Source organism: Microcebus murinus, chromosome 1 (assembly GCF_040939455.1).
Source record: "Microcebus murinus isolate Inina chromosome 1, M.murinus_Inina_mat1.0, whole genome shotgun sequence".
In the NCBI taxonomy this organism is placed as follows: Eukaryota; Metazoa; Chordata; class Mammalia; order Primates; family Cheirogaleidae; genus Microcebus; species Microcebus murinus.
In genome coordinates this window covers 117,144,971-117,168,174 of record NC_134104.1, presented here as the reverse complement: position 1 = coordinate 117,168,174, position 23,204 = coordinate 117,144,971, and the positions used below count along the sequence as shown (strand labels likewise).

The 23,204-nt window shown below is 38.9% G+C and overlaps 1 protein-coding gene across 6 annotated transcripts in view; it reads right to left on the bottom strand.

Annotated features, from left to right (window-relative positions):
- NMNAT3 (nicotinamide nucleotide adenylyltransferase 3) overlaps positions 1 to 23,204 on the bottom strand; it is a 94,983-nt gene that overhangs the window by 22,129 nt on the left and 49,650 nt on the right. The gene's annotated exons all lie outside the window — the stretch shown is intronic.

The window sequence follows — 23,204 nt, the reverse complement described above, 5'->3', positions numbered from 1 at the left end:
TCTCACCAGCAAGTCTGAAATCCAGAAGATAGTAAAGCAACATTCAAAATGTTAAAGGAAAATGATTTCCAACCTAGAATTCCATATGTGGCCAAACTACCAATCAATTAGGACAGGGGCTGGCAAACTTTTGCTATTAAGGTAAAAATTGTAAATAGTTTAGGCTTTGTGGGACACATACAATCTTTGTCACATATATTTTTTTAAACAACTTTTATTTATTTTCAAACTTTTCTTTCTCTTTTCTGCCTTCTTTCCTTCCTTTCTAACTTTCTCCCCCTCCTCCTTTCCCCTCCTTTCCTCCCCTTTTCTTTTCATTTCATTTCCTTTCTTGAGATGATGTCTTGCTATATTGCCCAGGCTTGAACTCCTAGCCTATAAGCAATCCTCTTGTTTTGGCCTCCAAAAATGCTGAGATTACAGGCATGAGCTACTGTGGCTGTCCAACAATGTTTAAAACATAAACATTCCATTCTTAGCTCACGAAATGAATGAACACATGCTGTGGGCCAGATTTGGCTTGTGGACTGTAGTTTACTGCCTTTTGAATCGGGGTATGGCACAAAGCTGTGTTCATATATACAAGATCTCAGAAAATGTACCTCCCCTATAGCCTTTCTCTGAAAGATGCTGGAGGATGCACTCCACCAAAACAAGTAAACAAGTAAAGCAAACAAGTGAGTGGAAGGCATGGGGTCCAAGAAACAAGGGCTTTGAGTCAGGAAACAAGCAAGGAAATGCCAGGATGAAGCAGTATAGTGGACATAGAGAGCTAGCTGTCTAGATAGGAGTTGGAGGGCTCCAGGAGGGATATGGGCAGAACAAAACTGAACACATAGCTCATTTCATGAGTCTGTACTAAGAAGAGTTTCGGAGATTTTTTGGAAAATTTGGGACTGAATTAGTAATAGGTATAGGAAACTAAGGCAATAAATAAATGAAGCAATGAACTCTAGGGAAAAAAGCAGGTTTATGTGAGAGACAATGAAATCAGAATGAACTGCATGGTTTAGTTCATACTGTTTACATAGACATAAATGTAAACAATAAATATTAATTGAACCCAAAGCTGTGAGCTAATCAATTTGGGAGCCTGTTGTGGAAGTAAAGTGTGAATGTGAGGGTGGAAGTGTGAAAGAGCTAAGTCCTCATTATTCCTAATTGGAAGCCAATAGATAATAGCTAAATCTGAAAAATCAAGAAACAACAGTATAAGCTTGTTACAAATTTCAAATGTCAGAGAAAACAGCTGAAAGTCAAGTGATTGCTCTGGGAACCATGAATCAGGCATAGGGAAGGATGGAAGAAATAACACTATAAGCCTTATATTAACTTAACTTTTGTTATATATAAGTTTATAAACATGATATATAAAGTTAGTTTAAAAATTAATGTACACTAGAAATATTGTAATATACTGAAAAGTATAAGGGATCAAAAGTTAATAAACATCTTAAGAGATTATTACTATTTTAGATTACTGTCTTTTTCTTATATACTTCCTTCACATAATGTAAATTCACTTTTATATCTTCTTTATTTGGATAATACTATATGTATTTTTCTAGATCATTAGCACTCTTGAAAACATCATTTTTAATGGCTGTATAATGATAGAGATTAAAAAATAATTTTTTTTGTGCTACAATCTATATATGACCATCTTTGCAGAATTTGGCTGCAAGTTTGAATAGTTTTTAAAGACAGATTATTAGAAAGGAAATTTATTGGTTTGAACATTTTGGGGGCTTTTGTTACATCTTTGCTAGACTGCCTTTCAGAAATTCTGAACAAGGGGAGAGAGACACATGCAGTATGAAAGATTCCATCTCACTGCATACTGGCCAGCACTGGGACTACTCATTTAAAAACATCTTTGCCAATCTGTAGGAATTATTTTGTGGTTTAAAATTTGCATTTAAAATTACTTACATGATTTTTATTACTTATTAGACATTTATATTTCTCCCTTTGTGAACTGCCTGCTCACATTCACTGCTTATCTATCTACTGAAAGATAGGAACTCTTTTTAACAAGTGCAGTTGTCCTTAGGCATCCATGGGGGATTAGTGCCAGGACCTCCCATGGATACCAAAATCCCTGGATGCCCAAGTCCCTTATATAAAATGGCGTAGTATTTGCATATAACCTGCACATCTTTCTGTATACTTTAAATCATCTCTAGTTACTTATAATACAATGTAAATGCTATGTAAATGGTTGTTATACTCTGTTGTTTTGTTTAGGGAATAATGACAAAGAAAAAAAGTCTATACATGTTCAGTACAGATGCCCTGATATTTTTGATCTGTGGTTGGTTGAATCTGGGGATGTGGACCTTATGGATATGGTTATCATTATTAATATTACTGTTTGTCTATTAGGTCTTCTGGGAACCATATAGAGAAGATTCTCTTCCAAATCATGGGCCTTTTCCCCCATCTCCTGTCTGGCTGCTAGGAATTGGGCCCAGGTCCCAGATTGACTCAGTTTTCCTCCTTCATGTGAAGCAAAGCCTCAAGTCTTCATCTTAGGGATCAGTTCTTCTGTCATTTCTTGGACTCTTATTAGTCCTTTGCTTTATTGTCTTGCATCAGTTCTCTCTGTCTCATAATCTTTATCTCCTTATCTTGTTCTTCAGTTCTGGGAGAATTCCTTAGATTGGTGTTCTAATTCTTTATTTAGTTGCCAGTAATAGCCTCTGTGCTGCCCTGTCTCCCCTGAGAACTAATTGGGCAATGATGCTATTCATTCCAAAAACATTTCCCTCTCCTCAAACTGCTCCTTTTTCATGACAGGCTGTTCTTTTGCTATTATCACATTCTTCTCTTGAGCCTCATGGAGAATTTAAAAATTTTATCTTCTTCTTAAGTAGAGGGCCACTTGCCCCAAATCTATAGCCTGGCACCATCTTTGGAACTGCAGTCCTTTTTCATGTAATCCGTGATTTTTCTCTGACTGGTCAGCCTCCTCTAGTAAGGCTTATCTATCCAGTATGGGCAGCTGGGTAGGTCCCATTTAATTATTTTGTTCACAGCAAAAAGATAAAGGCAACATTTAGGTTTACTGTAATTTTTCTTAGTACCTGAGAAATACAATGCTTGTGTAGTTCAAAGAGATAGCTGCAGGTCAAAGTAAACACCTATTGACAGAGAATTCTCCACTTATAGGTTTTATCATTAGTATTTTACTGAATGAAATATACAAAGTAGGAAATAAAATTGCTTTTTTACCTCCAAATACTTAAGTGACTGTTTTGTTTCCTTTTATTAAATAAATCTACCCTCTATCCTCACTGATTATTTTCCTTTATCATATGTTATCTTTTTATAAGGACTTTATGTTCCATTATGCTGTCTGGAGTCAATATTACACTCATTTAATCATTTTTTAAAAACAAATTACATTTTAATATCTGGGAGAGCTTTCTGAGCACCTGGTTAGTCTTCCAGGAGAACCTTGGGATACTTTCCTCAAGTTAACTAAATAAAGAAATATATCCACCCACTGGCATTTTCAGTGGAAAGCCAATCAATAAATGACTGTTTCTGTGAGGAGCTGGTCATATTTCCATTCAGTCAGGTCTCTCAGCAGAGGAGCAGAGCTGCTGGCCTCACTGCCCTCCACGAACCTGTGCAGGTTAGCCCCAGGGACAGGTGTCCTTGGCTGTTTCTGTTGTGAATGAGATCTTTCTTCTCATATTTTATCACATATTTTGTTTTCATTGCATTGTATTACAATGGTTGTGTAGGAAACCCCTGTACTTTGGCTGGTTTATTTTGAATCTGGCCTATCATATTGAACTTATTAGTTCTGCTAGTTTTTCAAATGCTTCCCCGAGATTTTCTAGGGATATAGTAACACCACCTGCAAATAATGAAAACAGAGTTTCCTTTCTATATTGGAAAATGCCATTGGAAAGTAAGAGTGGTGAGTAGGCATTCTTTTCTATTTCCTTGCTTGTGTGGGAATGCTTCCGAAGTGCTATGCCATTATGCATCATGCTTATAGTTCTAATTTACTAAGAGCATAAAAAAATCCCCGAGTAGATGTTGGATTTTATTGAATGACTTTTAAGTGTGTATTGAGATGATGATTTAGGTTTCATAAAAATATATTGTCTTAGTAATACAATATATTAATAGATATATTTATGGTATATTGTCCTTGAATACCTAGGATAAATGCTACCTGGTCTTGTTGAATTATTCTTTTATTAGCAATTTGATAACCTACTACTTTCTATGGGTATTTTGCACCCAAGATTATACTGTTAAACATGAGCTGTAATGCCACAATATCCTTACCCAATTTTCTCTGTGCTAGGAAATAGCTATGGTAGATTGAGTTATTGCTCCCAAGTCCTCGCTCTGCCATTACAGCAGTACACACCCACACTTCTGCCACAGGCTCACAAAGGCAGAGTGTACTTCCCTGCTTCTTGCCTTTGGAGTTTGGCCACGAGACTTGCTTTGACCAACGGGGTAACAGCAAGATGGGACATAAACAGAAACTCAAAACTTGCTTGCTTGGTAGGGCTTGCAATCCTGTGTCTGTGCCTTCCCCATGAGAAGAATACATAATAGCCACTGCCTGTCCTATTCTTCTAGACACCAGAATAGAAGAGGAGGAACACACCTCCTCCAGATCTGTGATCAAGAAATAAACTGCTTATTCTTGCATGCCATCAATATTTAGTGGATTTTATGCAGCTGAAACTGACCAATATAATGTCTTATTTGGAAACAAACAAAAAAGTGCATGGATACTATTTTTAAGACCTAAATAGTTTAATTAAAATTAGCACATGAACAGTTCGTGGCACTTAGCTGGTGCTCAGCAATCATTACTCCCTCCTCTCCTTGGCCTGGTGAGCTCAGCAGAGGAGAGAATTGTGGAAAATTGTTTCTTCTAAACATGGCTACAACATTATCCCTGGCCTGCACGCTCTTCTAGAACCTAACCACTCCTCATGTGAGAGCTGAAGTCTGTGCCTCTCCTTTTGGACCAGGGTGGGCATTTGTGACTGCTTTACCCAGTTGCAGAAGTGATATTGTGTGATTTCTAAGGCCCATCAGGGTCTTGGGGCACTCAGTTGTAGAACCCAGTTGCCATGCTGTAAAAGTCCAAAGAGCCTGCACAGAGTACCCACAGAGGTAGCCACAGGTACGTGTTATGGTCAACATCCCGATATCCAGCATTGCCTGCTAGGTGAGTGAAAAAGTCTCCCAGATGGTTCTGGCCTCCAGCTGTTCAGTCACTTCCAGTCCTTGTGTCTTCTTAGCTGAGTCCCCAGACATCATGGAACAGGGACAAGCCGCCCCCATTATTCTCTGTCCAAAGTCCTGACCCACTGAATCTATGAGCGTAACAGAATGGTCAATTTACACCGAGTTTGGGGTGGTATGTATGTTATACAGTAATCATAACTGGAACAGGAATGGACATTCAAAAAGGTTATGTGATTTTCCCATGGTTATACTACCACAAAATGGCAGGATTGTGATTTGAACCCAGGTCTGCCTGTACTTTTTCTACTGTACTGTACTGATGAGGGGCAGTAAAGTTTGGGCAGGTCATGGCTAAGCTAGGCAGGGCTAAGAAGGGTACCACTAGGCAGCCTCACCTCTGTCGACACGTAGCCACAAACCAGGTCACTCTGGAGTATGATGGGGAAATTGCTCCCTCTGTAGCTGACCTGAAAAATGAGACTATGTCCCCCAAGACTGGCCTTCAATAAAATGTTATTGCTGCTTAAAATGCGAGCAGCCTCACAAACCGTGAAGCAAAGACTTAATAGCATTCCAAACTGTAAAGACTTCATTATTTCCACAGAGAATGCCTTGGCACATTTATCAGCATTTTACTAAGAATTACCATACATATTTAAAACAAAACTACACGTTGTTTTGAAAAAAACATTAGGTAATGCTCAGACGTGACTGCCCTGTAGCATAGACTGATTGCTATTTAATAATTCTCCTCTTCTCTTTTGGAGACTTTGGTTCTGGGGCTTTTGCTGAAAGAAGCTCAGCATCTAATGGGCACAAGCACAGTCCCTTACCCACTACATGCACCCTTTTGTCCATTTTCTTCTTTCTTTGGTTGTGCTGGCTGAAACGGCACACTGGGAAACAAAGGCTTGAAAGGCAAAAATCTAAGAGATAGGAGCAGCTGCTGCAAATGCTGTTGGAATCAAGCAACAAGGAAAGGAAGGTGCAGTAATATAGCAGGTTAAAAAAACAAACAGAATCTCAACTGCATGATTATACATACTTTTAAAAAGAGATTACTGTGATTAAACTTTGCCTCCAGGCTGTATATGGAAAACATGATCAGACTGAGGCTTTGAGGACATTTTGGCACCCTTTTCTTATTTGCTTCATCAGATTTCAAGTTTATTTAACAAATTTTGCATTCTTTTGTATCTTCAGCCAGAGAGCTCTTATCCCTTATCATCCAAATGAACTTGAGACCACCTATTAACATTTATTGCTCCACTCTGCACCCTGCTGGCCAGAAGCACCCAACAATTGCAAAGGCCACTGCATGCCTGGATCCAGGAAGCCGGGAACAGGGAGAACAGATCCAGGTAGTCTCATTACCCCAAAACAGAGTCAAGGCCCTATGGCACCACCGTAGGCCGGCTGGAGCCACGGTGAGGTGGACATCACTGGAAGTGTGATCGTCCGCCCTCCCTCCTCAGCGCCCTTGGAGTGCACTGCTCTTCTGTCTGCCCTCGATTTCCCTTACTTCTTTCTGTGTGAAGAGTCTTACAATCAGCAAACTTTCCGCACACTCTAAAGCCCCCTCTGGTCTCCAGAATCTTTCAATGCCTGGGCTTGTCAGTATGAGGTTTCTCTTTCTTTCATTTCCAAATGTTCTGCTTTCTTTGTGGACAATTTCTTTAAAACTTGGCAAAGCAAACAACAAAGCAGCAATATTTCATAGGGTTTAAACCTCCCTCTAGTCCTGGACAGAAAGCACTTCTTTGTTTCCTCTCTCTTCTGCCCTACTCTCTGCAATCATCTCCCTGAGTCTCAGGCAAGCGGTGCTGATCAGCTAGCAGCGCCTTCTGTGTGTCTGAGCGCAGACAAAGCTTCCAGTGGGTTGGCCGGCTGCCCCACTGGGCTCCTACCTGCTTTTAAGGTGTTAGAACCCCTTTCATTTGCATACCTCTATCTTCCCCTATTCAACTCCCAGCTGTGTCTCTCTGCCTGCTGAATGGAATGAGTGTACTTTTAGAGAGGCTGGGTTTTAAAAAGAACTCACCAGAACTTCCAAATGTTAGGATCCCATGCCTCCTCAGAAACTCATTACCTTCTTTTTGGGGGCCCTTAAAGCAGGAACTTCACAAAGGAAGAAAGGCACGTGGACAGTGGGTGGGGGACAGGTTACCATCAGGCAGTTCTGGCTGGGTGTGTAGCCCACTGAAGGAGTCACAGGCATCCTCTGCATGCGGACTCTAATGCAAAGCAGCTGTTCTCTATTGACAATTAACTGGGATGTCACGTGGGTAGTCAGAGCTGGGCAAAGATATACAGGGAAGCTTCAGGAGCCTGAAAAAGGCTCTGAACAGGTTGCAGTTTTCTGAAGGGTTGGACATCTAAACCGAGTCACCTAAAATGCAGAAGGCAGACGGTAACCTAAGAAAGGGGAAGCCTTGTTAATCAGATGAATTCTTTGAAAAGAGACTTAAAAAAAATCTTCAGAACAACTGAAGCTCGATGATACGTTGGTTCTGCATTAATATCCTTGCCCATTTCTTGATACATTTTCAATTTACTTTCATGGTAATTTACACTCAAGGAAACTGTCCAAGATCTGCTAGGGGATTCAATAAAATAGGTCATGGAGTTAAATGCTGTGGTGAAACATAGGGCTTAATTTTATGGATAAAATTTAAACTGCTTAGCTGCCTTTTTTGCATTATTCGTGTTAAGACTCATGATTACTCAGTGAATGGGAGGGATCACTATGGAAATCAGGAAGCCATCCTTCCTAATTCTTTAAGCACATCTGGTGTGCTTGTGAACTCTGCCTCCAGGTCAACAGACAGGGTATTAGGAAAGAGACGTGGGTGGCCCACCAGGCCACCTCCCCAACCTGGGCTGCTCCTGCAACTGCTGTAGGAATAGTAAGCTTGAAACAGGAATTTTTCCCAAGATTGACACTGGGGAGAATGAGCAGGAGGAAGACAATGTTCTAACATCAGTTCTTCTGGTATTTTTCAAAATGAGGTCTGCATTTATGTCATTGTTAAAAATGCATATTCCAGACCTGCTGGCAGCAAGGCTTAAGGACTTTAATTTTTCATAAGCATCTCAGGTGATTCCTATGTGCTAGTGGAGAACTACAGATGGGCACTGACTGTAGACATCCTATTTCCTTCTGGTCATCCAAGGTTATTTTATTAACCCAGACTGGGCACCAAAGTAAACAAGGGCTGCATTTCTACAAGGATCAAATTACCAAGCTTACGAGTATGGAATAAAAGCATATGGGTTTCATAAGTTGTAAATGTTTTATGAAGTTAATACAATTTCATTTTTGAAGTTTGTTTCTACTAATACCCTTAATTTATATGTCTAATGTATTCCTTGGTCAATTCTTTTTTTTTTGGGGGGGGAGGGGGCGGAGTCTCACTCTGTTGCCCTGACTAGAGTGCTGTGGCGTCAGCCTAGCTCACAGCAACCTCAAACTCCTGGGCTCAAGTGATCCTCCTGCTTCAGCCTCCCGAGTAGCTAGGACTACAGGCATGCACCACCATGCCTGGCTAATTATATATATATATATTTTTAGTTGTCCAGCTAATTTCTTTCTATTTTTTTAGTAGAGACGGAGTGTCACTCTTGCTCAGGCTGGTCTCGAACTCCTGAGCTCAAACGATCCGCCTGCCTCGGCCTCCCTGAGTGCTGGGATTACAGGTGTGAGCCACTGTGCCTGGAATTGGTCAATTCTGATTAAGTAAATTTAGGATGATCTTTTCCACTTGTAATATAAGACATAATTTATTTTAAACCAACCTAAAGCTAATCATTCTCACCAAGCACCTAAAAATTAGTTACTGTGGGGAAACACTATTTTTTAAGTTTTATTTTTCTTTTCAAGTATTTAGTGTTTCTCTAATTGTTCTAGAATAGGCACCTACTACCTCCCCTAAAGAAAAAGGGTTCAGTGACCAAATATGCTTGGGAAACACTGGGGTAGACAGTGTGAAACTTATTTTTAGTGCAGATGCAGATCCTCTGAGAACCCCTAATGCACAGATGTGCACAGTAATTCTCTAGGAAGGGGACAGAAATCTGGGGGTTTATCAAGCACGTTTAGCTTTTGTGGATCATTCTGCTGGATGAGCATTCAGAGGACCATACTTTGTGAAATACTCAGTTAACCCCATAAGCAAATTCTATCAGGGATCAGGTTGTTTCCATTTGGATGTACTGCCTATGAGACCTAGAACTAGGAAAGTATTTTACAATTTCAGGTGTATGAGATCCTTTGGGGTAGCTTCCTCAAATACAAATCTCTCATTCTGAACATCCAGGGTTAAGCACTGACTTAAGGTAAGGGAATCACAATTTACTTGATCATCACCAACACTGTCATTATCATCAAATCATGATCTGCATCGTTGACCACCACCACGATGCCCACCACCACCACCATACTATGACCAGCAAGATCACTGCTATGAAGGTCAGTCACCATGACTGACACCATACTACCACCACTACCACCCCCACTGCTATGCTAAGGACCACCAACATCATCACTGCCACACTCTGACCAACACTGCTGCCATCGTTGCCACCATGATCTGTATACCACTACTGCCACTAGCACAAACATCGCCACCACTGTGGCCACTAGAACTGCTATTAAAGCAGCCACCACCACTGCTCCCACTATTGTTACCAACCTTCCCTCGTCCAGATGAGAAGAGATAGAAAGCATAGTGTCATTATTCTAGCTTGTACCCAGAGGTCGGAAGGCTAGATATAATCACATATATTTTACCCTAGTTACTGTGGCATCCCCATAACCATCCAGCAGAACCAGACATTGTATCACAGCAGAACCCTGGGATCTAAAGTCTAGAGTCTAAACAGGACCTCTGATCCACGACAAGAGTCAAAGCTGTCATATAGGGCTGCATGTCAGCTAGCCTCACTGGAAGATTCAGCCCCAATGTGCCTTCAAAAATGTGGACTGTGGACTTCAGCTAATTATTAGGGAGCAGCCCAGGGTGCCAGCAATGCGGCAACAACAGGAGGCTTTAAAACCAGCACAAAATGAAGCTTATTGCTGCTCTGAGGAGCCGGTTCCAGAGTGGGGGTGTCACAGCAGACAAGTACTTAACTTACTCAACTATATGCTCTGGTTTAGGTAATTAAGCTATTTTAAAGTTATATTTTTAATGTACGCACTACCATATATAGCACATATATAAATACATATTAATAACAATAATTTGTGGCATATATGAGTGCTAACAAAGTCTCAGAAACTGTGCTAAAGGCTTTCATCCTTACAACTCCTATATGAAAGAAATGTGATTATCATGCTCATTTTCTTAATGCACAAACTGTGGCATAGGGAAGTTAAATAACTAGCCCAAGGTTATAAAGCTAATTAATTATAGGACTGAGATCTAAATTCATGCAGTCTGGTTCCAGGGCATATGATCTTAACCAAAAATCTACACTGTTAACATACTGTCTGAACACTGTCTGCACACAGATGCAGTGTGTACGCATCAGATGTATGCACATCATCCTGCCTGGGGTAATTTAAGCGATGTTCAAGGGTATTGTTGATTGTCTCGTGCATGTGATTTGTCTCATGCTGACTTCTGACAGCCTACACTCAGAGGAGATGCACGTCCACTGAAATCTAAGGGGAAACAAGAGACAAGATAGTACAAAGAATTCCCATATATCCTTCACCCACCTTCTGCTAATGTTACCATCATACATAACCATGGGGTAATGATCTAAACCAGGAAATTAACATTAATTCAACACTATTCACTAAAGACTTCATTAATCTTTCCCTTATCGTCCCAGAATGCCCCTTTTCCCACCTAGGGTCCAATCCAGGATCTCACATTGCATGTGAGAAGTGTGTCTGTGCCCTTCTGAGTGCATTCTATTAGGGGGCACATGATGTCGATTTGTCTTGATTCTGGTGACATTAACTTTGATACTTGGCTGAGCTGGTATCTGCCACAATCCTCTATTCTCCCCTGCGTATCTATAGTTACTATTCTCCCCCGTGTATCTATAGTTAATAAGCATCTCATTAGAAAACACTTTGAGACTATGTAAATAGCCTGTTTCCCATCATACTTTTGCCCACTATTTTTAGCATCAATTGATGATTCTGACCTCCAACAATTAATAGCGTGATGTTTGAAAAACGGTGATTTTTCTATTTCTGACATTCCTTCTATAGTATTAGAATTCTACTGTAAAGAAGAACTGCCCTTTCTCCTACACTTACTTATTCAATCATTTATTTTTATCACGAGTTTTATTGACTATGGGTATTTTATCCTATGGAGTGTACTCCATTATCACTATATTTTGCTCCTTAAATTACCTCAGATTTGCCCAATGGAAGCTCCTTTAAGTTGGCTCCTATGTGTTTTTGACATGCTCCCACCATTTATCAAGCACTCCTTGCTTTCTGGAACCTCAAGATGTTCAGGCTTATCTTGTAATAGCCCCGCCCCATCTCTAGAATCAACCATTTCTCCAAGAAGCCCTGGTTCCTTTCCTTGAAGAATGGCATAGAAACCAAGGCATGTACTCATTGCTACTGGGGGTTTCATGGTTTCTAGTTCCTCTTAGAGGACAGAGCTAAGAAATTTTATATATATGTAATATATATATATATATATATAAACTATATCTATCTTCACACATGTGTACACACTCCTCTGTGTATTTCTAAAACTATCAGTCTGTATATACATTAGAAACTGTGTTCATACTGAAACCTCCAATTCCAATCCAACACCAAAGAGTTTATTCTAGCTTCTCCTTTATTTGCAATTCCTTTTTTCAACAGCAAGAAATGTGGCTCTATCATCCACAATAATTTACTCATTTGCTCGGTCCTAGTATTTACAACTAGTAGTTTCAAAACGCTCACCCATACACCTGTGCAAAACAAATTTACTAACTAGAGAACAGCTTAACATATGCTTTTTGTCCTTAGCCTTACAGTATCCAATCATAATGCTGCTTTCTGTCACCGAGGTGAAGCTCTTTTCTTTCCTGCTGCCTTAAGTGTGATTATGTATCCATTTGTAATAGAGTCAGGCTCATCTGTTACTGCCTGTATTTCATCTTCAGTTCTTCTTGCATCCTGGTTGATTTTAATTACATATTTAGTTTTTCTGGCATGTGATTCCGTGGATCTGAGCCATAGCTATAGAAAGAGGTCCACCCACAGAAGGGTCTCTCTGCCCTCATCCCAGCTTCTACCCCTTTGCATCCCGATTCTTTCTACTCCATTCCTGTCCACCCCTTGTAAGTGACCAATCTCATTAGTTTATAAAATCTATTCTTAAATGATCTTGTCCTTTTAAGATTTATTTTCCCCATAATTATCAGTAACATAAATTTCCCTGAGGTCTAACTCTGTCTTGACAATCTCGTCTTTAGGAATATTTATACAGACACATCTATTCAATTCATTTTAATTAATGCCCTTTGTGCTGGTGGGAGTTTTACTTCTCTGGCCGTTTTATCTGACGTCAGTCTGGGTTTTCTGAATGCTCTTTGCACGGATTCTCTTTATGATCTGCTTAGCAAAGAAGCCAAATGCTGGTCCCTGACTATGAAAGATCCCCGCTTCCCATTTAGAAATAGAGATGGTCACTGGCCCTGGCAGACTAACCCTGGAGCTGTCTCCACAGGGAGTTAAGAGCTGGGCCTGGCTGGTTGGTGTAGCAGCAGCTGCAGGCAGCAGAGACAATGTGGTCTGCTCAGGACAAGGGGCGCCCCATGGCCAGATGACAAGGGCCTGGCTTTGCTTTCAACAGTAGTGGGGCAGTAAAGTCCAGTAAAATACAGGGGTCCCAGGAAGTGTCCAGGGCCTTAATATAAAGCACACTCACCTGTGAAGTGCTGCTCACCCCTAACCTGGTACTGCTCAGTCTGGTGCTAGAACACAGGCCATGGAAACTGCCTCCTCAGAGATCCATTCAAGATCTTTTTCATCTAAGTCACATTTCAAGGTAGATATATAAGAAAATGGAAAATGCTCATTTGTTATTAAACCAGAAAAGCCCCTCCTTTTGAAATAATTTGGCATGCAACACGTTCAACCTCAAATCCTTAAAGCCTCACACGATAGGAAAAAAATTATCTTGGTTAAAAACAATTGCTGGAGTAATTCAACATTCTTAAATCTGTCTTCTCCAGAAAAATCTTTTAAACGAGTAGTGTGAAAATTAACAGGTTTTCAGACCAGGCTGGAGAACTACCCATGAATATATATTAAAATCACTCTATTTGATTAATAAATATCCATGTGATTCCAAGATTAAAGTAACATGCTGAGCTTGTATAATATTTACTCATGCTCTCATGGTGTCTCCTAAAGCCCAGAAGACCCAGAACTGGGGCTGTCACTGCCTTAAATGGAATTATTACAGCTTAATTTTCCCCCTTATCACAGATCGTACTGCACCACCTTATCATAATGCATTTAATTCTCTCCATATTCACTGTGTAATAGAAAATTAAAATTAAAATCATAGAAGTAGCAAGAGTGATGTGTACCACACTAGACCCTGATCAGACATTTTTATTTAACGTAGAAAGTTGCTGGTATAAATGATATTAAAATAAATATGCTTCGATTTAAAATGCAAGTCACTGAGAGGAAAAGCTTAGAGCCATAAAATACCTTTCTCCTCTTCAAGGTTGTCCAAAGGAGGGGCACAGGGAGGAAAAGGCTTTGGACTTGGTTGTTATCTTTATGATGCAATTTAATCTGTGATGCCACAAGCACGTGGGGCAAGATCGTTAGGAAATAACATCATAAAGTATCAAGAAAGGGCTAAAAGAAAACAGGAGAAACTGTTTTGTGGTTTCTCCCTTCCATGCATAGATATGAGCGTATTATGTTAACCTGTCTGGTTTGGCCACAGGAGTAGCGGATGCTTTAGGCCAGCACTGAGTTGGGCCCTACTCAGGATGCAAGAGAAGAGATCAAACGTATATTGGATATATTGCATGGACTGGACAGTTTATGTACACCGTCTTATTTAAGCCTTAAAATAAATAATCCTGTAAGATTAGGAGATACTATTCCTAACTCACAGTTGAGGAAACACAGGCTGAAGGGTGGAGCAAATTGTTCAGGTCATGTAGCTGGTGGTGAGTTTGACACCAAGGTTGACCCCAGTGCCAGTGACCTCTTTCTGTGGCACCATGGTCATAAGAGGTGCAGTGTCCCGTCTGAAGTTCGCCACCATTGTGCAGTTATTTCTTTTGTGGGTTGTGGCATCTGAGGGAAAGCATAAATAGGGAGGAGAATCCCAGGACTCAGGAACAACCAAGCCAGAGCTGAGCTCAGCTGGGCAGTAAGCCAGGGCTGGGTAGGGGTCTGGGTCTGTGTGCTGGCAAGTTGGGGGGAGTGAGAGAGAGGGGGCAAATCTTCTCATCTTTTCACAGCTCCAAGGACAAAAAATAAATTCCTTACAAATGACCTGCCCTTCATCTCTCTCTCTCACCTTACCTACTGTAACATCTCCCTTTGCTCCCTGCTTCCCAGACCCTCCTCAGTGGCCATGTTCTCTTCTACCACAGGGCCTTTGCACATGCTCTTTTCTCTGTATCCCTTGACCCCAGCCAACCTCACCTTTAACACAAGAAGTGCTTCCTTGTCCTTCTCCAATTCAGTCCTTAACATTCTCAAAAACTCCTTCCTTGGACTCTCTGCCTATGTCAGATCGCCACACTGTTCACATTATGGCATTGAGAGTGTGCCCTTAGTGACATATGCCACGTTGGTAATTTTTGCCCCTGTGGGATTCGATTAGTGTCTGTCCTTTCCACAAGCACAGGGGCTCCTTCTATTCCCTTGCGTCCTTGCATCTAGCACAGCACCCAGCACAGGGAGTTGTTCAACAAGAGGTCTGTGGAATGAGTGGAGGCAGCATGGCCTCATGGTTGTGAGCATGGACTCTGAGGCGGACTGGCTCTACCATTTCCTAGCTGTGTGATCTCAGGCAGGTTATTACATCTCTCTGAGCCTTAACCTCAGCTTCCACATCTGCAGGATAGGCAGAGTAACAGTGCCCACCTCATAGGGTTGTTATGAAGATTCAATGAGTTCACATAATGCACTTAGAATACTACCTGGTAAACAGTAAGGGTGCTATAAGTGTTTGTTAAATACATAAAATGAACAGGCGCTAAGTAGTTGTTAAATGAGTAAGTAGAAATTAAACTGACAAATTTTGATAAAAAAATACAAGTTGACCATTGTTGAAATACAGGCCAACAGCCAAATTATACTGACTAGAAATAACTGTCTAAAGAACACAAAACAGAATTTCAATTTAATTTAACCTCCATTAGGAAGTTTGTTGGGAAATTTACTTACATGTTAGGAAAATAAGCATTTACAACCGGGAATACATCCAACGTCTTAAGAGAAATGCAGGCTCAAATTCCTAATATAGTCAACAAATACTTTAGGTATGTCTGAAGCTATTGACTAGTCATATGTTGAGCTGAATCATTTCTGTCAAAAATCAGCAAAATAAGAATAAAAACCACAAACAAACTTTTTAAAACTGTCCACACCCACTACACAAATTCATCCACCAAGCCTTTGGGAATCTCCCGTGAGAGCCGCACAGCACGTGATGCAAGGCAAGGATGTGCCTGTGATTAAAAGACCACACTGTAAAGTACAGAAAATCCACAGATATTGCACATTTGTACCAGCCCATGTCTTATACTCAAATATTCTTAAAAGTAAAGGAGTGTGAAAAAATAGATGAGTTCAACATTTTATCCCTTGAGCACGTGTGACTTTGACAGTGTATTATTAAAACAATGAAAATCTATAGATGTGGATTTCTTTTTATCTAATACATACTTTTTCATTATAAAGACGTGTGTTATCACAGGACTAAAGATAGTTAAAAGTTTTGATATATTATAGTGCCTCTGTCAATTTTCAAGGTTATGCTGTTATTTCAGGAGACAAAGGAAGAAATAAAGGAAGGAAGGAAGGATGATTACAGACTGAAGAAGGGATACTTATGGGAAGGGAAAGAGTTCAAAGCAAAACAGAAGGCAGAGCTGCCACAGCAAATGGCAGTAAACAAATTGCTTCGGCTGGCTTAATTCAATTTATATGCATGCAACATTGAATTAAAATTGTGAGTTGTTTTAGTGAAAATACACCAACAGAAGTGAGATTTAGTTTTCTTCATGAAAAAAGAAAGATTGGGGCCAAATTTTCATTTGGCCTTAATCGTGACTTGATTCAGATGGAGAGTAAAGGCACTATTTAAGTATCTGTCACTGGAGAGACAACCGGTCGGGTTATGGCTCAGTGCACAGACCTGCTGGCTGCACAAGGCTGTGGCCAGCATCTAGGGCTGTGGGTGGGAGTGGATGATGTCCGACTGTGCAGAGAAGAAATATTCACATCATATGCCCCTCACGATGGCAAGAAACTCCCCATCTCCACAACTGGGACTTCCCTACCTCATCATCCTCACTTTTCTTGCATACACTGAAATGTGATTCTCTTCTGTCCCTGGGTTTTATCAATACTGCTGTCTTTGCCTATACTGCCTCCTCAACTGTGCCTGGCTAAGTCTTTGACGTCTTCAAGTCTTGGGTGTGACCTCTACCAAGGAGCTTTCTCCCAACTCCAGGTGGAAGATGCTCCTCCTCTGCACCTAGTGCCACAATCACCTGCTCTACCATGCAGTAGGTCTCTTGCCACCTATGCAGTGCACTCTTTCTGGGCAGGGGATTGCAATTTAATCAACTCTATTTCCAGCAACAGTGCCTGGCTTGGAGAAGATGCAGTAAATATCTGTGGAATGTTGAAAGGTGGCAACCCAATATATGACATGCAAAGATACAGGCAGAAGAGTCCATTCTGGACTTTCAAAAATGACCAAGTACTTTCCATAGAGGGAGGACTAAAAATGAAGACAAGAGGGTGACTGAGGTCATGTGTGACCCAAGTGATAGAAATCATATATAATATAAACATATATCCAATATGATCAATTATCTATGCATTCTGTGGTTACCATAACCTTTGGGGACTAGGAGTACTCTCTGAAACCTCACTGGCCCATGCCAAAGTCTACCCCTGAGGCTAACGGAAAGCCTGTAAGTACAACATCGAGAGTCTTAATTCTCCAATACAGTGCAAAGATGTAGCTGTCAGAGAAGCAGCACTTTCTGCAAAGCCGAGCACAGGCCCTGCCCCCTGCAAAACCTCACCACAAAGACAAGCTGTGAAGCTGGGGGCTTTTCTGATGAATCACGGTTGGCAGGAAAAGCCACTCCGTGGCTAAGAGTCAAGCAGATGTTTATATCAAGCCAAGCAGAAGGTATATGTCCTGAAAATAACTTTAATTCTGCACACTATTTTAAGATACATAGGGAATACACTATTTCCCCTGCTAGACCAAGGGAACAAACATTTTTCCTAAGAGATAAGGACATGTTTTATTTTAACACAATAGCAATACCATTATTGGCGTTAAAAATTAAATAATAATTCTTTAATACCATCTAACACCCAGTCAGTCTTCAAATTTCCCCAGTTCCCTCATGAATATCATTTTATAGTTGATTTGGATTTGTTTGTATTAGGATTCAAATAATGTCCACACATGGTATGTGGTTTATATGTCTCTTAAATCTCTGTTGAATTACACAGTTTCCAATTACTCTTTCTTTCTTGGTATTTATTTGTTGAAGAAATTTTTGTCCTAAAGAATTTATTGCATTTTACATATAACTGGAGCAACCTTGTGGAGGAGTCTTTTTTTAAAGTTGAATATTGTTTACAGAGGTGTAATTGATAAGTAATAAACTGCACATATTTAAAGGGTATAATTTGACAAATCTTAACACAGGTATACATCCCTGAAACCAACACCACAAGCAAGAGAGTGAACATAACCATCATCCTCCAAAGTTCCCGCTTCCCTCTGGTCTAGGTTGCTCCCCTGCCCCCAGCTCTTAATCTGTTTGCTGGCACTGTAGGTTAATTTGCACTTTCTAGAATTTCATATAAATGGAATACATGCAACATATGCTGTCTTTGGTCTGACTTCTTTCCTCAGCATAATTATTTTGAGATTCATTTCTATTATTGGTTCATTCCTTTTTATCCCTGAGTACTATTCCACTGTAGGGATAACTCACAATCTGTTTAAGTATTCACATGTTGATGGATATTTGGCGTGTTTACTGTTTGGGGCTACTATATTTAAAGCTGCTCTGAACATTCATGCACAAGTTTTTGCATGAACATATGTTTTCACTTCTCTTTGGTAAATACCTAGGAATGGAATGGCTGAATCATATAGCAGGTGTACATTTAAGCTTTAAGAAACTGCCAAGCTGTTCTCCACAGCTATTGCAGCATTTAGGTTCCCACCAAGGAGGGTATGAAAATTCCAGTTGCTCCACATCCTTAGCCATACTTGGCATGGTCAGTCTTTCGTTTTAGTCATTCTAATGGGGGTGCAGTATTAGCACACTGTGGTCTTAACCTGCATTTCCCTTACGCATCTTTCCATGTACTTATTTGTCATCCATATACACTCTTTGGTGAAGAGACTGTTCAAATACTTGGTCCATTTTCCTTGGGTCATTATTATATTTTGGACACAAGTCCTTTATCAGATATACGCTTTGAGAATCTTTTCTCCCAGTCTTGGGTTTGTCTTTTCATTCTCTTAAGTGTCTTCTAAAGAGTAGCTTTTAATTTGATGAAGTCCAGCTTATCATTTTTTTTACTATTATGGATCATGTTTTTGGTGTCTTAACTGCCTAACCTAAAGTCACAAAGATTTTCTTCTATGTTTTCTTCTAGAAATTTTGTAGTTTTAGGTTTTATGTTACAGTTTATGATCCACTTTGAGTTAGTTTTTGTATAGAATGTCAACTATGAATTTAAGTTCATTTTTTGGCACATGGATATCCAATTGTTCCAGTACCAATTGTTGAAAAGACTATCCTTTCTCCACTGCATTGCCTTTGTACCTTTGTTAAAAATCAGTTGTCTATGTAAGTAGGGGTTAAATTTGGTACTTCCTATTCTGTTCCATTAATCTATTTAACTATATTTACACTGACATCACATTGTCATGAGTAACGTAGTTTTACAATTAGTCTTAAAATCATACAGTGTTAATCCTCCAACACTGTATTTTTTTCAAAATTATTTTAGCCATCATAGATTAATTCCATTTCCATGTGAATTTTAGAATAGGCTTATCAATTTCTACCAAAAAGCCTAATGGGATCATGTAAAATCTATAGATAAATTTGGGAGAATTGAAATCTTAACATTATTGAGTCTTCCAAACCTGGGATAAGGTATATCTCTTCATTTTAATTAGCCTGTCTTTAATTTCCCTCAACACTGTTTTGTACTTTTTAGTGTATAGGTCTCACACACCTTTGTCAGATTTGTCCATAAATATTTCTTTCTTTATGCTATTGTAAATGATATTATTGTAAAATTTTAATTTTTTAAAAAAATTCAGGATATTATGGGGGTACAAATATTTTGGTTACATGTAATGCCTTTGCTTCACCCAAGCCAGGGCTACAAGCGTGTCCTTCCCCCATACAGTGTGCCCCGCTTCCATTAGTTGTGGGTTTACCTGCCCCATTCCCCCACCCCTCCACCTGACCGGCATCCAATGAGTATTACTACCATGTGAACAACTTAGTGTTGTTCAGTTAGTACTAATTTGATGGTGAGTACATGTGGAGCATGTTTTTCCATCCTTGTGACACCTCACTTTGAAGGATGGGCTCAATCTCTCAATTACAAAAAATAATGATGAACTAGCACCTCTTATATTATCCTAGATAAAGATTAAACTTTTAATTTTTGATCCTTTATTGCTAATATATGAAAATACAATTGATTTTTATATATTGATTATGTATCCAGCCACCTTACCTAACCTATTAGTTCTAGTAGCCTTCTTGCAGATTTCTATGGATTTTCTCTATAGACAACTAGGTCATCAACAAATAGAGTTCCATTTTCCCATCCCAATCTGGATGTCTTTTATTTATTTTTCTTGCCTTATTGTTTTGGCTAGAACATTTAGAACAACGTTGAACAGAAATAGTGAGAATGGATATCCTTACCTTGTTGCCCATCTTAGGGGAGTAAAAGGGTAAAGTATATCTTAGGGGGTAAAGTAATCAGTCTTTTACCATTAAGATATTAGCTGTAGGTTTTTCATAGATGCCTTTTTTATTGGGTTGAGGAAGTTCCTTTCCATTCCTAGTTTGCTGAGAGGTTTTCTCTTAAATTAGAGATTGATTTTAGCTTTTGACAATTGTCTTTCCTGTGTCTATTGAGATAAACATACAATTTCTCTTTTATAGTTTGCTAATATGTTAAATTATATTGATTGATTTTTAAGTGCCGAAAGGTTTATCAATTTTATTGATTTCCTCAAAGAAACAGCTATGAGTTTAATTAATTTTCTGTTTCTGTTTTCTAGTTCATTGGCGTTGGCTCTGATCTTCATTACAGTCATATGTCACTTAACAACAGAAATAAGATATCTAAGAAAAGCAACGTTAGGTGGTTTCATCATTGTGCAAACATCATAGAGTGTGTTTACACAAACCTAGATGTTACAGTCTATTACACACCGAGGCTACGTGGTATACTTTATAAAGTTGTCATTTTTAAAAAAACTTTTCAACTCTTTTGTAATAATACTTAGCTTAAAGCACAAACACATTGTACAACTGTACAAAAATATTTTCTTTCTTTATATCCTTATTCTATAATCTTTTTTACTGTTAACATTTTTTATATTTTAATTTTTAAAATTTTGTTTAAAACTAACACACAAACACACACATTATCCTAGGCCTATGAAAGCTCAAGATTGTCAACATCACTATCTTCCACCTCCACATCTTGTACCACTGAAAGGTCTTTGGGGTAGTAACATGCATGGAGCTGTCATCTCCTACAATAATAATGCCTTATTTTGGAATAGTTCCTGAAGGAACTTCCTGAGGCTGTTTTATAGTTAGCATTTTTTAAAAATAAGTAGAAGTATACTCTAAAATAATGATTAGTATAGTAAATACATAAACCAGTAACATAGTTATTCATTATCATTGTCAAGTATTGCACACTGTACATAATTGTCTGTGCTATACTTTTATCTGACTGGCAGCAAAGTAGGTTTGTTTACACCAGCACCATCACAAACTCATTAGTAATGCTTTGCACTATAATGCTAGACTGTCACTAAGCAATAGAAATCTTTCAGCTCTGTTATATATAATCTTATGGGACCACTGTTGTATACGTGGTCCATCGTTGACTGAAATGTTATGTGGCACATGATTGTGTATTCTTTCTTCTGTTTATTTGATATTTCATCTACTCCTTTAGTCCTAGTTTCTTAAGGTGGAAGTTGAAATCACTGACTTGAGATTTTTTTTCTAATATAATATTTGGTGCTATAAAATTCCCACTAAGTACTGCTTTTGTGGCATCCCAAATTTTTTTTATATATTGTTTTCATTTTCATCCAGTTTAAAATGTTTTCTAATTTCCATTTTGATTTCTTTTTGTGACCCATGGGTTTTGAGAAGTATGTTATTTCATTTCCATATCTGGGGATCTTCCAGAGATCTTTCTGTTATTGATTTCTAATTTAATTCCATCATGGTCAGAGAATACACTTTTGTGACTTCAATCCTTTTATATTTATTGAGACTTCTTTTATGGTTCAGGATCTGGTCTATCTTGTTAAATGTGCTGTGTGCCCTTATAAAGAATGTGTATTCTGCTGATGTATGGTGGAGTGGTCCATAAATGTCAATTAGGTCAAATTGGTTGATAGTGTTGTTCAAGTCTATATCTGTATTTTCTGTGTGCTTATTCTATTAATTAGCGTGAAGAGCATTGAAATAGTTTACTATAATTGTGGATTTCTATTTCTCCTTGCAATTCTGTAAGTTTTCGCTTTCTATATATTTGAGGTTCTATTATTAAGTACAAAAGGCTTAGGTTTACTTCTGCTTAAAGAACTGACCCTTTTAAAATTATGAAATGACCTTATTTATCCCTGGTAATATTCTTTCCTTTGAAATCTACTTTCTGTGATATTACTACAGCCACTCCAGCTTTCTTTAAACTAGTGTTACCATGGGACAGTTTTCTATTCTCTTACTTTTAACCTATTTGTGTTTTTAATTTAAAGTATGTTTCTTATAAATAGTTGAGTCTTGCTTATTTTATTGAACCTAACAATCCTACCTAACAATTCTACTTTTGTAGAAGTCATTAGGCTATTTATATATGTAATGTGATTATTGATATAATTTGGTTTAAGTATCTCATTTTGTTATTTGTTTTCCATTTCTCTGATATATTTTTTGTTCCTCTTTTACTCTGCACAGCCAAAGAAACTATCACTAGAGTGAATAGAAAACCTACAGAACGGGAGAAAATATTTGCTTGCTATACATCCAATAAAGGGCTAATAACTAGAATCTATAGAGAACTCAGGAAAATCCGTAAGAAAAAATCAAATAGCCCCACTAAAAAGTGGGCAACGGACACGAACAGAAACTTTTCAAAAGAAGATACATTAACGGCCAACAAACATATGAAAAAATGCTCAACATCTCTAATCATCAGGGAAATGCAAATCAAAACCACAATGAGATATCACTTAACTCCAGTGAGAATGGCTTTTACCTAAAAAGTCCCAAAACAACAAATGTTGGCGTGGATGTGGAGAGATAGGAACACTCATACACTGCTGGTGGGACTACAAATTAATACCACCTCTGTGGAAAGTAATTTGGAGATATCTCAAAGAGCTAAAAATAGAAATACCATTTGATCCAGCAATCCCATTAATAGGCATCTACCCAAAGATTGCTAATTTGTAATCATCTAAGATCTA